Source organism: Haemaphysalis longicornis, unplaced genomic scaffold, assembly GCF_048455015.1.
Source record: "Haemaphysalis longicornis isolate Haplotype H1 unplaced genomic scaffold, Haemaphysalis longicornis Haplotype H1 scaffold_5, whole genome shotgun sequence".
NCBI classification, from domain to species: Eukaryota; Metazoa; Arthropoda; class Arachnida; order Ixodida; family Ixodidae; genus Haemaphysalis; species Haemaphysalis longicornis.
The window spans coordinates 207,509,683-207,521,132 of record NW_027526385.1 but is presented as its reverse complement, the minus strand read 5'-3'; the positions used below and the strand labels follow the sequence as shown (position 1 = coordinate 207,521,132).

Below are 11,450 nucleotides of genomic sequence, written 5' to 3'. Positions count from 1 at the left end.
TTTGGCACCAAGACTGCCAGAACAGAGGCCCTCTCTAAGCATGTAGCGAATTAGAAAATGGGAAATGAACGGCTCCGTGAAATAAGATGGAAAATAAGAGTTGGCAGTCAAGAAAACATCGGAAAGCAAAGGGGAGGATGTGGTGGGTCATAGAAAGAGATGAATTTTTTTTTCGAGAACAAAGTGGTGAAAAAAATGCCCCCTGGTGGGATCCGAACCCACGACCTCCCGAATACCAGTCTGGTGCGATAACCACTACGCTACCGGCGGGGCAGTTTCCCCAGCACATTCTCGGCTATTTATGTTAAGGTTTTTTTTTTTGTTTTCTGCATTGGGGGGTGGTAGCCAGCGCCACTCGGACTACTCGGGGTGAAGGGGACCATCTTTTTAACCCCCGGGCCGTGACTAGAGTGTCTACGACATGTCGACAGTGGTCGACCAGCGTTGAACCCTCTTAAGCTCAATTTGGCACCAAGACTGCCCGAACAGAGGCCCTCTCTAAGCATGTAGCGAATCAGAAAATGGGAAATGAGGGGCTCCGTGAAATGAGACAGAAAATAAGAGTTGGCAGTGAAGAGAGAGATAGAGAGAAAACATCTTTATTTGTCCTGCAAACGCGACGCGGCCTCACGTCGTGTCATCCGGCCACTCGGCTTCCTTCACCTACTCATGCTACTCCCGGTTGGGGTGGAAAACATCGGAAAGCAAAGGGGAGGTTGTGGTGGGTCAGAGAAAGAGATGAAGAATTTTTCTTATCCGAGAATAAAGTGGTGAAAAAAATGCCCGCCGGGTGGGATCTGAACCCACGACCTCCAGAATACCGGTCTGGTGCGATAACCACTACGCTACCGGCGGGGCTGTTTCCCCAGCAATTTCTCGGGTATTTATGTTAATGTAATTTTGTTTCCTGCACTTGGGGTGGTAGCCAGCGCCGCTCGGACTACTCGGGGTGAAGGGGATCATCTTTTTAATCCCCCGGCCCGTGACTCGAGTCATTCCGACATGTCGACAGTGGTCGACCAGCGTTGAACCCTCTTAAGCTCCCTTTGGCACCAAGACTGCCAGAACAGAGGTCCTCTCTAAGCATGTAGCGAATCAGAAAATGGGAAATGAACGGCTCAGTGAAATAAGACAGAAAATAAGAGTTGGCTATCAAGAAAACCTCGGAAAGCAAAGAGGAGGTTGTGGTGGGTCATAGAAAGAGATGAATTTTTTTTTCGAGAATAATGTGGTGAAACAAATTCCCCCCTGGTGGGATCCGAACCCACGACCTCCAGAATACCGGTCTGGTGCGATAACCACTACGCTACCGGCGGGGCTGTTTCCCCAGCACTTTCTCGGATGTTTAGTTTAAGGTTTTTTTTTGTTTCCTGCACTTGGGGGTGGTAGCCAGCGCCACTCGGACTATTAGGGGTGAAGGGGACAATCTTTTTACCCCCGGGCCGTGACTCGAGTGTCTACGACATGTCGACAGTGGTCGACCAGCGTTGAACCTTCTTAAGCTCCTTCTGGCACCAAGGCTGCCAGAACAGAGGCCCTCTCTAAGCATCTAGCAAATCAGAAAATGGGAAATGAGGGGCTCCGTGAAATAAGACAGAAAATAAGAGTTGGCTGTCAAGAAAACCTCGGAAAGAAAAGGGGAGGTTGTAATGGGTCATAGAAAGAGATGAAGAATTTTTTTTTTCGAGAACAAAGTGGTGAAAAAAATGCCCCCTGGTGGGATCCGAACCCACGACCTCCTGATTACCGGTCTGGTGCGATAACCACTACGCTACCAGCGGGGCTGTTTCCCCAGCACTTTCTCGGCTATTTATGTTAAGGTTTTTTTTTTCTGCACTTGTGGGTGGTAGCCAGCGCCACTCGGACTACTCGGGGTGAAGGGGACCATCTTTTTAACCCCCGGGCCGTGACTCCAGTGTCTACGACATGTCGACAGTGGTCGACCAGCGTTGAACCCTCTTAAGCTCCCTTTGGCACCAAGACTGCCATAACAGAGCCCTCTCTAAGCATGTAGCGAATCAGAAAATGGGAAATGAGGGGCTCCGTGAAATGAGACAGAAAATAGGAATTGGCAGTGACGACAGAGAGAGAAAGAAAACATCTTTATTTGTCCTGCAAACGCGACGCGGACGTGACCACTCGGCTTCCGTCACCTACTCATGCTACTCCAGTGTGGGGTGGAAAACATTAGAAAGCAAAGGGGAGGTTGTGGTGGGTCATAGGAAAAGATGAAGATTTTTTTTTATCGAGAATAAAGTGGTGCAAAAATGCCCGCCTGGTGGGATCTTAATCCACGACCTCCAGAATACCGGTCTGGTGCGATAACCACTACGCTACCGGCGGGGCTGTTTCCCCAGCAATTTCTCGGGTATTTATGTTAATGTAATTTTGTTTCCTGCACTTGGGGGTGGTAGCCAGCACCACTCGGACTACTCGGGGTGAGGGGATCATCTTTTTAACCCCCCGGGCCATGACTCGAGTGTCTACGACATGTCGACAGTGGTTGACCAGCGTTGAACCCTCTTAAACTCCCTTTGGCACCAAGACTGCCAGAACAGAAGCCCTCTCTAAGCATGTAACGATCAGAAAATGGGAAATGAACGGCTCCGTGAAATAAGACAGAAAATAAGAGTTGGCAGTCAAGAAAACCTCGGAAAGCAAAGGGGAGGTTGTGGTGGGTCATAGAAAGACATGAAGAATTTTTTTTATCTGAGAATAAAGTGGTGCAAAAATGCCCACCGGGTGCGATCTGAACCCACGACCTCCAGAATACCGGTCTGGTGCGATAACCACTACGCTACCGGCGGGGCTGTTTCCTCAGCACTTTCTCGGGTATTTATGTCAATGTAATTTTGTTTCCTCCACTTGGGGTAGGTAGCCAGCGCCACTCGGACTACTCGGGGTGAAGGGGACCATCTTTTTAACCCCCGGGCCGTGACTCGAGTGTCTATGACATGTCAACAGTGGTCGACCAGCGTTGAACCCTCTTAAGCTCCCTTTGGCACCTAGACTGCCAGAACAGAGGCCCTCTCTAAGCATGTAGCGAATCAGAAAATGGGAAATGAGGGGCTCCGTGAAATGAGACAGAAAATAAGATTTGGCAGTGAAGAGAGAGAGGGAGAAAACATCTTTATTTGTCCTGCAAACGCGACGCGGTCTCACGTCGTGTCAGCCGGCCACTCGGCTTCCTTCACCTACTCATGCTACTCCCGGGTAGGGTGGAAAACATCGGAAAGCAAAGGGGAGCTTGTGGTGGGTCATAAAAAGAGATGAAGAATTTTTTTATCCGAGAATGAAGTGGTGAAAAAATGCCCACCGGGTGGGATCCGAACCCACGACCTCCTGAATACGGGTCTGGTGCGACAACCACTACGCTACCGGCGGGGCAATTTCCCCAGAACTTTCGCGGGTATTTATGTCAATGTAATTTTGTTTCCTGCACTTGGGGGTGGTAGCCAGCGCCACTTGGGCTACTCGAGGTGAAGGGGACCATCTTTTTAACCCCAGCGCCGTGACTCGAGTGTCTACGACATGACGACAGTGGTCGACCAGCGTTGAACCCTCTTAAGCTCCCTTTGGAACCAAGACTGCCAGAACAGAGGCCCTCACTAAGCATGTAGCGAATCAGAAAATGGGAAATGAGGGGCTCCGTGAAATAAGACAGAAAATAGGAGTTGGCAGTTAAGAGAGAGAGAGAGAGAAAACATCTTTATTTGTCCTGCAAACTTGACGCAGCCTCACGTCGTGTCAGCCGGCCACTGGGCTTCCGTCACCTACTCATGCCTACTCCCGGGTGGGGTGAAAATCTCGGAAAGCAAAGGGGAGGTTGTGGTGGGTCATAGAAAGAGATGAAGAATTTTTTTTATCTGAGAATATAGTGGTGCAAAAATGCCCGCCGGGTGGGATCTGAACCCACGACCTCCAGAATACCGGTCTGGTGCGATAACCACTACGCTACCGGCGGGGCTGTTTCCTCAGCACTTTTTCGGGTATTTATGTCAATGTAATTTTGTTTCCTCCACTTGGGGGTGGTAGCCAGCGCCACTCGGACTACTCGGGGTGAAGGGGTCCATCTTTTTAACCCCCGGGGCGTGACTCGATTGTCTACGACATGTCGACAGTGGTCGACCAGCGTTGAACCCTCTTAAGCTCCCTTTGGCACCAAGACTGCCAGAACAGAGGCCCTCTCTAAGCATGTAGCGAATCAGAAAATGGGAGATGAGGAGCTCCGTGAAATAAGACAGAAAATAAGAGTTGGCAGTCAAGAGAGAGAGAGAGAGAGAGAGAAACCATCTTTATTTGTCCTGAAAACGCGACGCGGCCTCACGTCTTGTCAGCCGGCCACTCGGTTTCCGTGACCTACTCATGCCTACCCCAGGTGGAGTGGAAAACCTCGGAAAGCAAAGGGGAGGTTGTGGTGGGTCATAGAAAGAGATGAAGAATTTTTTTTATTTGAGAAGAAAGTGGTGAAAAAATGCCCGCCGGGTGGGATCTGAACCCACGACCTCCAGAATACCGGTCTGGTGCGATAACCACTACGCTACCGGCGGGGCTGTTTCCCCAGCACTTTCTCGGGTATTTATGTTAAGGTTTTTTTGTTTCCTGCACTTGGGGGTGGTAGCCATCGCCACTCGGATTACTCGGGGTGAAGGGGATCATCTTTTTAACCCCCCGGGCCGTGACTCGAGTCTCTACGACATGACGACAGTGGTCGACCAGCGTTGAACCCTCTAAAGCTCCTTTGGAACTAAGACTGCCAGAACAGAGGCCGTAACTAAGCCTGTAGCGAATCAGAAAATGGGAAATGAGGGCTCCGTGAAATAAGACAGAAAATAAGAGTTGGCAGTCAAGAGAGAGAGAGAGAGAAAACATCTTTATTTGTCCTGCAAACACAACGCGGCCTCACGTCGTGTCAGCCGGCCACTCGGCTTCCGTGGCCTACTCATGCCTACCCCCAGGTGGGGTGGAAAACCTCGGAAAGCAAAGGGGAGGTTGTGGTGGGTCATAGAAAGAGATGAAATATTTTTTCATTCGAGAACATGGTGAAAAAATGCGCGCCGGGTGGCATCCGAACCCACGACCTCCAGAATACCGGTCTGGTGCGATAACCACTACGCTACCGGCGGGGCTGTTTCCCCAGCACTTTCTCGAGTATTTATGTTAAGGTTTTTTTGTTTCCTGCACTTGGGGGTGGTAGCCAGCGCCACTTGGACTACTCGAGTTGAAGGGGACCATCTCTTACACCGCCGGGCCGTGACTCGAGTGTCTACGACATGTCGACAGTGGTCGACCAGCGTTGAACCTTCTTAGGCTCCCTTTGTCACCAAGGCTGCCAGAGCAGAGGCCCTCTCTAAGCATCTAGCGATTCAGAAAATGGAAAATGAGGGGCTCCGTGAAATAAGACAGAAAATAAGTGTTGGCAGTCAAGAAAACCTCGAAACCAAAGGGGAGGTTGTGTTGGGTCATAGAAAGAGATGAAGAATTTTTTTTTTCGAGAAGTGGTGAGAAAAATGCCCCCCTGGTGGGATCCGAACCCTCGACCTCCAGAATACTGGTCTGGTGCGATAACCACTACGCTACAGGCGGGGCTGTTTCCCCAGCACTTTCTCGGGTATTTATGTTAAGGTTTTTTTGTTTCCTGCACTTGGGGTGGTAGCCCGCGCCACTCGGACTACTCGAGGTGAAGGGGACCATCTTTTTAACCCCCGGGCCGTGACTCGAGTGCCTACGATATGTCGACAGGGGTCGACCAGCGTTGAACCCTCTTAAGGTCCCTTTGGCACCAAGACTACCAGAACAGAGGCCATCTCTAAGCATGTAGCGAATCAGAAAACGGGAAATGAGGGGCTCCGTGAAATAAGACAGAAAATAAGAGTTGGCAGTCAAGACAGAGAGAGAGAGAGAAAACATCTTTATTTGTCCTGCAAACTTGACGCGGTCTCACGTCGTGTCAGCCGGCCACTCGGCTTGCGTCACCTACTCATGCCTACTCCCGGGTGGGGTGGAAAACCTCGGAAAGCAAAGGAGAGATTTAGGTGGGTCACAGAAAGAGATGAAGAATTTTTTTTATCTGAGAATAAAGTGGTGCAAAAACGCCCGCCGGGTGGGATCTGAACCCACGACCTCCAGAGTACCGGTCTGGGGCAATAACCACTACGCTACCAGCGGGGCTGTTTCCCCAGCAATTTCTCGAGTATTTATGTTAATGTAATTTTGTTTCCTGCCCTTGGGGGTGGTAGCGAGCGCCACTCGGACTACTCGGGGTGAAGGGGATCATCTTTTTACCCCCAGGGCCGTGACTCGAGTGTTTACGACATCTCGACAGTGGTCGACCAGCGTTGAACCCTCTTAAGCTCCCTTTGGCACCTAGACTGCCAGAACAGAGGCCCTCTCTAAGCATGTAGCGAATCAGAAAATGGGAAATGAGGGGCTCCGTGAAATGAGACAGAAAATAAGATTTGGCAGTGAAGAGAGAGAGAGAGAAAACATCTTTATTTGTCCTGCAAACGCGACGCGGTCTCACGTCGTGTCAGCCGGCCACTCGGCTTCCTTCACCTACTCATGCTACTCCCGGGTAGGGTGGAAAACATCGGAAAGCAAAGGGGAGCTTGTGGTGGGTCATAAAAAGAGATGAAGAATTTTTTTATCCGAGAATGAAGTGGTGAAAAAATGCCCACCGGGTGGGATCCGAACCCACGACCTCCTGAATACGGGTCTGGTGCGACAACCACTACGCTACCGGCGGGGCAATTTCCCCAGAACTTTCGCGGGTATTTATGTCAATGTAATTTTGTTTCCTGCACTTGGGGGTGGTAGCCAGCGCCACTTGGGCTACTCGAGGTGAAGGGGACCATCTTTTTAACCCCAGCGCCGTGACTCGAGTGTCTACGACATGACGACAGTGGTCGACCAGCGTTGAACCCTCTTAAGCTCCCTTTGGAACCAAGACTGCCAGAACAGAGGCCCTCACTAAGCATGTAGCGAATCAGAAAATGGGAAATGAGGGGCTCCGTGAAATAAGACAGAAAATAGGAGTTGGCAGTTAAGAGAGAGAGAGAGAGAAAACATCTTTATTTGTCCTGCAAACTTGACGCAGCCTCACGTCGTGTCAGCCGGCCACTGGGCTTCCGTCACCTACTCATGCCTACTCCCGAGTGGGGTGAAAAACCTCGGAAAGCAAAGGGGAGGTTGTGGTGGGTCATAGAAAGAGATGAAGAATTTTTTTTATCTGAGAATATAGTGGTGCAAAAATGCCCGCCGGGTGGGATCTGAACCCACGACCTCCAGAATACCGGTCTGGTGCGATAACCACTACGCTACCGGCGGGGCTGTTTCCTCAGCACTTTTTCGGGTATTTATGTCAATGTAATTTTGTTTCCTCCACTTGGGGGTGGTAGCCAGCGCCACTCGGACTACTCGGGGTGAAGGGGTCCATCTTTTTAACCCCCGGGGCGTGACTCGATTGTCTACGACATGTCGACAGTGGTCGACCAGCGTTGAACCCTCTTAAGCTCCCTTTGGCACCAAGACTGCCAGAACAGAGGCCCTCTCTAAGCATGTAGCGAATCAGAAAATGGGAGATGAGGAGCTCCGTGAAATAAGACAGAAAATAAGAGTTGGCAGTCAAGAGAGAGAGAGAGAGAGAGAGAAACCATCTTTATTTGTCCTGCAAACGCGACGCGGCCTCACGTCTTGTCAGCCGGCCACTCGGTTTCCGTGACCTACTCATGCCTACCCCAGGTGGAGTGGAAAACCTCGGAAAGCAAAGGGGAGGTTGTGGTGGGTCATAGAAAGAGATGAAGAATTTTTTTTATTTGAGAAGAAAGTGGTGAAAGAATGCCCGCCGGTGAGATCCGAACCCACGACCTCCAGAATACCGGTCTGGTGCGATAACCACTACGCTACCGGCGGGGCTGCTTCCCCAGCACTTTCTCGGGTATTTATGTTAAGGTTTTTTTTGTTTCCTGCACTTGGGGGTTGTAGCCAGCGCCACTCGGACTACTAGGGGTGAAGGGGTTCATCTTTTTAACCCCCGGGGCGTGACTCGATTGTCTACGACATGTCGACAGTGGTCGACCAGCGTTGAACCCTCTTAAGCTCCCTTTGGCGCCAAGACTGCCAGAACAGAGGCCCTCTCTAAGCATGTAGCGAATCAGAAAATGGGAAATCAGGAGCTCCGTGAAATAAGACAGAAAATAAGAGTTGGCAGTCAAGAGAGAGAGAGAGAGAGAAACCATCTTTATTTGTCCTGCAAACCCGACGTGGCCTCACGTCGTGTCAGCCGGCCACTCGGCTTCCGTCACCTACACATGCCTACCCCTGGGTGGGGTGGAAAACCTCGGAGAGCAAAGGGGAGGCTGTGGTGGGTCATAGAAAGAGATGAAGAATTTTTTTATCCGAGAGTAAAGTGGTGAAAAAATGCCCGCCGGGTGGGATCTGAACCCACGACCTCCAGAATACCGGTCTGGTGCGATAACCACTACGCTACCGGCGGGGCTGTTTCCCCAGCACTTTCTCGGGTATTTATGTTAAGGTTTTTTTGTTTCCTGCACTTGGGGGTGGTAGCCATCGCCACTCGGATTACTCGGGGTGAAGGGGATCATCTTTTTAACCCCCCGGGCCGTGACTCGAGTCTCTACGACATGACGACAGTGGTCGACCAGCGTTGAACCCTCTTAAGCTCCCTTTGGAACTAAGACTGCCAGAACAGAGGCCCTCACTAAGCATGTAGTGAATCAGAAAATGAAAAATGAGGGGCTCCGTGAAATAAGACAGAAAATAAGAGTTGGCAGTTAAGAGAGAGAGAGAGAGAAAACATCTTAATTTGTCCTGCAAACTTGACGCGGCCTCACGTCGTGTCAGCCGGCAACTGGGCTTCCGTCACCTACTCATGCCTACTCCTGGGTGGGGTGGAAAACCTCGGAAAGCAAAGGGGAGGTTGTGGTGGGTCATAGAAAGAGATGAATTTTTTTTTCGAGAATAATGTGGTGAAAAAAATGCCCCCCTGGTGGGATCCGAACCCACGACCTCCAGAATACCGGTCTGGTGCGATAACCACTACGCTACCGGCGGGGCTGTTTCCCCAGCACTTTCTCGGATGTTTAGTTTAAGGTTTTTTTTTGTTTCCTGCACTTGGGGGTGGTAGCCAGCGCCACTCGGACTATTAGGGGTGAAGGGGACAATCTTTTTAACCCCCGGGCCGTGACTCGAGTGTCTACGACATGTCGACAGTGGTCGACCAGCGTTGAACCTTCTTAAGCTCCTTTTGGCACCAAGGCTGCCAGAACAGAGGCCCTCTCTAAGCATCTAGCAAATCAGAAAATTTGAAATGAGGGGCTCCGTGAAATAAGACAGAAAATAAGAGTTGGCTGTCAAGAAAACCTCGGAAAGAAAAGGGGAGGTTGTAATGGGTCATAGAAAGAGATGAAGAATTTTTTTTTCGAGAACAAAGTGGTGAAAAAAATGCCCCCTGGTGGGATCCGAACCCACGACCTCCTGATTACCGGTCTGGTGCGATAACCACTACGCTACCAGCGGGGCTGTTTCCCCAGCACTTTCTCGGCTATTTATGTTAAGGTTTTTTTTTTCTGCACTTGTGGGTGGTAGCCAGCGCCACTCGGACTACTCGGGGTGAAGGGGACCATCTTTTTAACCCCCGGGCCGTGACTCCAGTGTCTACGACATGTCGACAGTGGTCGACCAGCGTTGAACCCTCTTAAGCTCCCTTTGGCACCAAGACTGCCATAACAGAGCCCTCTATAAGCATGTAGCGAATCAGAAAATGGGAAATGAGGGGCTCCGTGAAATGAGACAGAAAATAGGAATTGGCCGTGACGACAGAGAGAGAAAGAAAACATCTTTATTTGTCCTGCAAACGCGACGCGGACGTGACCACTCGGCTTCCGTCACCTACTCATGCTACTCCAGTGTGGGGTGGAAAACATTAGAAAGCAAAGGGGAGGTTGTGGTGGGTCATAGGAAAAGATGAAGAATTTTTTTTATCGAGAATAAAGTGGTGCAAAAATGCCCGCCTGGTGGGATCTGAATCCACGACCTCCAAAATACCGGTCTGGTGCGATAACCACTACGCTACCGGCGGGGCTGTTTCCTGAGCACTTTCTCGGGTATTTATGTCAATGTAATTTCGTTTCCTGCACTTGGGGGTGGTAGGCAGCGCCACTCGGACTACTCGAGGTGAAGGGGGCCATCTTTTTAACCCCCGGGCCGTGACTCGAGTGTCTAAGACATGTCGACAGTGGTCGACCAGCGTTGAACCCTCTAAAGCTCCCTTTGGCACTAAGACTGCCAGAACAGAGGCCGTAACTAAGCCTGTAGCGAATCAGAAAATGGGGAATGAGGGCTCCGTGAAATAAGACAGAAAATAAGAGTTGGCAGTCAAGAGAGAGAGAGAGAGAAAACATCTTTATTTGGCGTGCAAACACAACGCGGCCTCACGTCGTGTCAGCCGGCCACTCGGCTTCCGTGGCCTACTCATGCCTACCCCCAGGTGGGGTGGAAAACCTCGGAAAGCAAAGGGGAGGTTGTGGTGGGTCATAGAAAGAGATGAAATATTTTTTCATTCGAGAACATGGTGAAAAAATGCGCGCCGGGTGGCATCCGAACCCACGACCTCCAGAATACCGGTCTGGTGCGATAACCACTACGCTACCGGCGGGGCTGTTTCCCCAGCACTTTCTCGAGTATTTATGTTAAGGTTTTTTTGTTTCCTGCACTTGGGGGTGGTAGCCAGCGCCACTTGGACTACTCGAGTTGAAGGGGACCATCTCTTACACCGCCGGGCCGTGACTCGAGTGTCTACGACATGTCGACAGTGGTCGACCAGCGTTGAACCTTCTTAGGCTCCCTTTGTCACCAAGGCTGCCAGAGCAGAGGCCCTCTCTAAGCATCTAGCGATTCAGAAAATGGAAAATGAGGGGCTCCGTGAAATAAGACAGAAAATAAGTGTTGGCAGTCAAGAAAACCTCGAAACCAAAGGGGAGGTTGTGTTGGGTCATAGAAAGAGATGAAGAATTTTTTTTTTCGAGAAGTGGTGAGAAAAATGCCCCCCTGGTGGGATCCGAACCCTCGACCTCCAGAATACTGGTCTGGTGCGATAACCACTACGCTACAGGCGGGGCTGTTTCCCCAGCACTTTCTCGGGTATTTATGTTAAGGTTTTTTTGTTTCCTGCACTTGGGGTGGTAGCCCGCGCCACTCGGACTACTCGAGGTGAAGGGGACCATCTTTTTAACCCCCGGGCCGTGACTCGAGTGCCTACGATATGTCGACAGGGGTCGACCAGCGTTCAACCCTCTTAAGGTCCCTTTGGCACCAAGACTACCAGAACAGAGGCCATCTCTAAGCATGTAGCGAATCAGAAAACGGGAAATGAGGGGCTCCATGAAATAAGACAGAAAATAAGAGTTGGCAGTCAAGACAGAGAGAGAGAG

General features: G+C 50.7%; 2 non-coding genes across 2 annotated transcripts; both read right to left on the bottom strand.

Annotated features, from left to right (window-relative positions):
* Nucleotides 1-5,513: 5,513 nt before the first annotated feature.
* Nucleotides 5,514-5,587, bottom strand: Trnat-agu (transfer RNA threonine (anticodon AGU)). The gene has a single exon. It is a non-coding gene; the product is annotated as a tRNA-Thr (tRNA).
* A 5,475-nt stretch (nucleotides 5,588-11,062) lies between these two features.
* On the bottom strand, nucleotides 11,063-11,136 carry Trnat-agu (transfer RNA threonine (anticodon AGU)). The gene has a single exon. It is a non-coding gene; the product is annotated as a tRNA-Thr (tRNA).
* Between the last annotated feature and the right edge of the window lie 314 nt (nucleotides 11,137-11,450).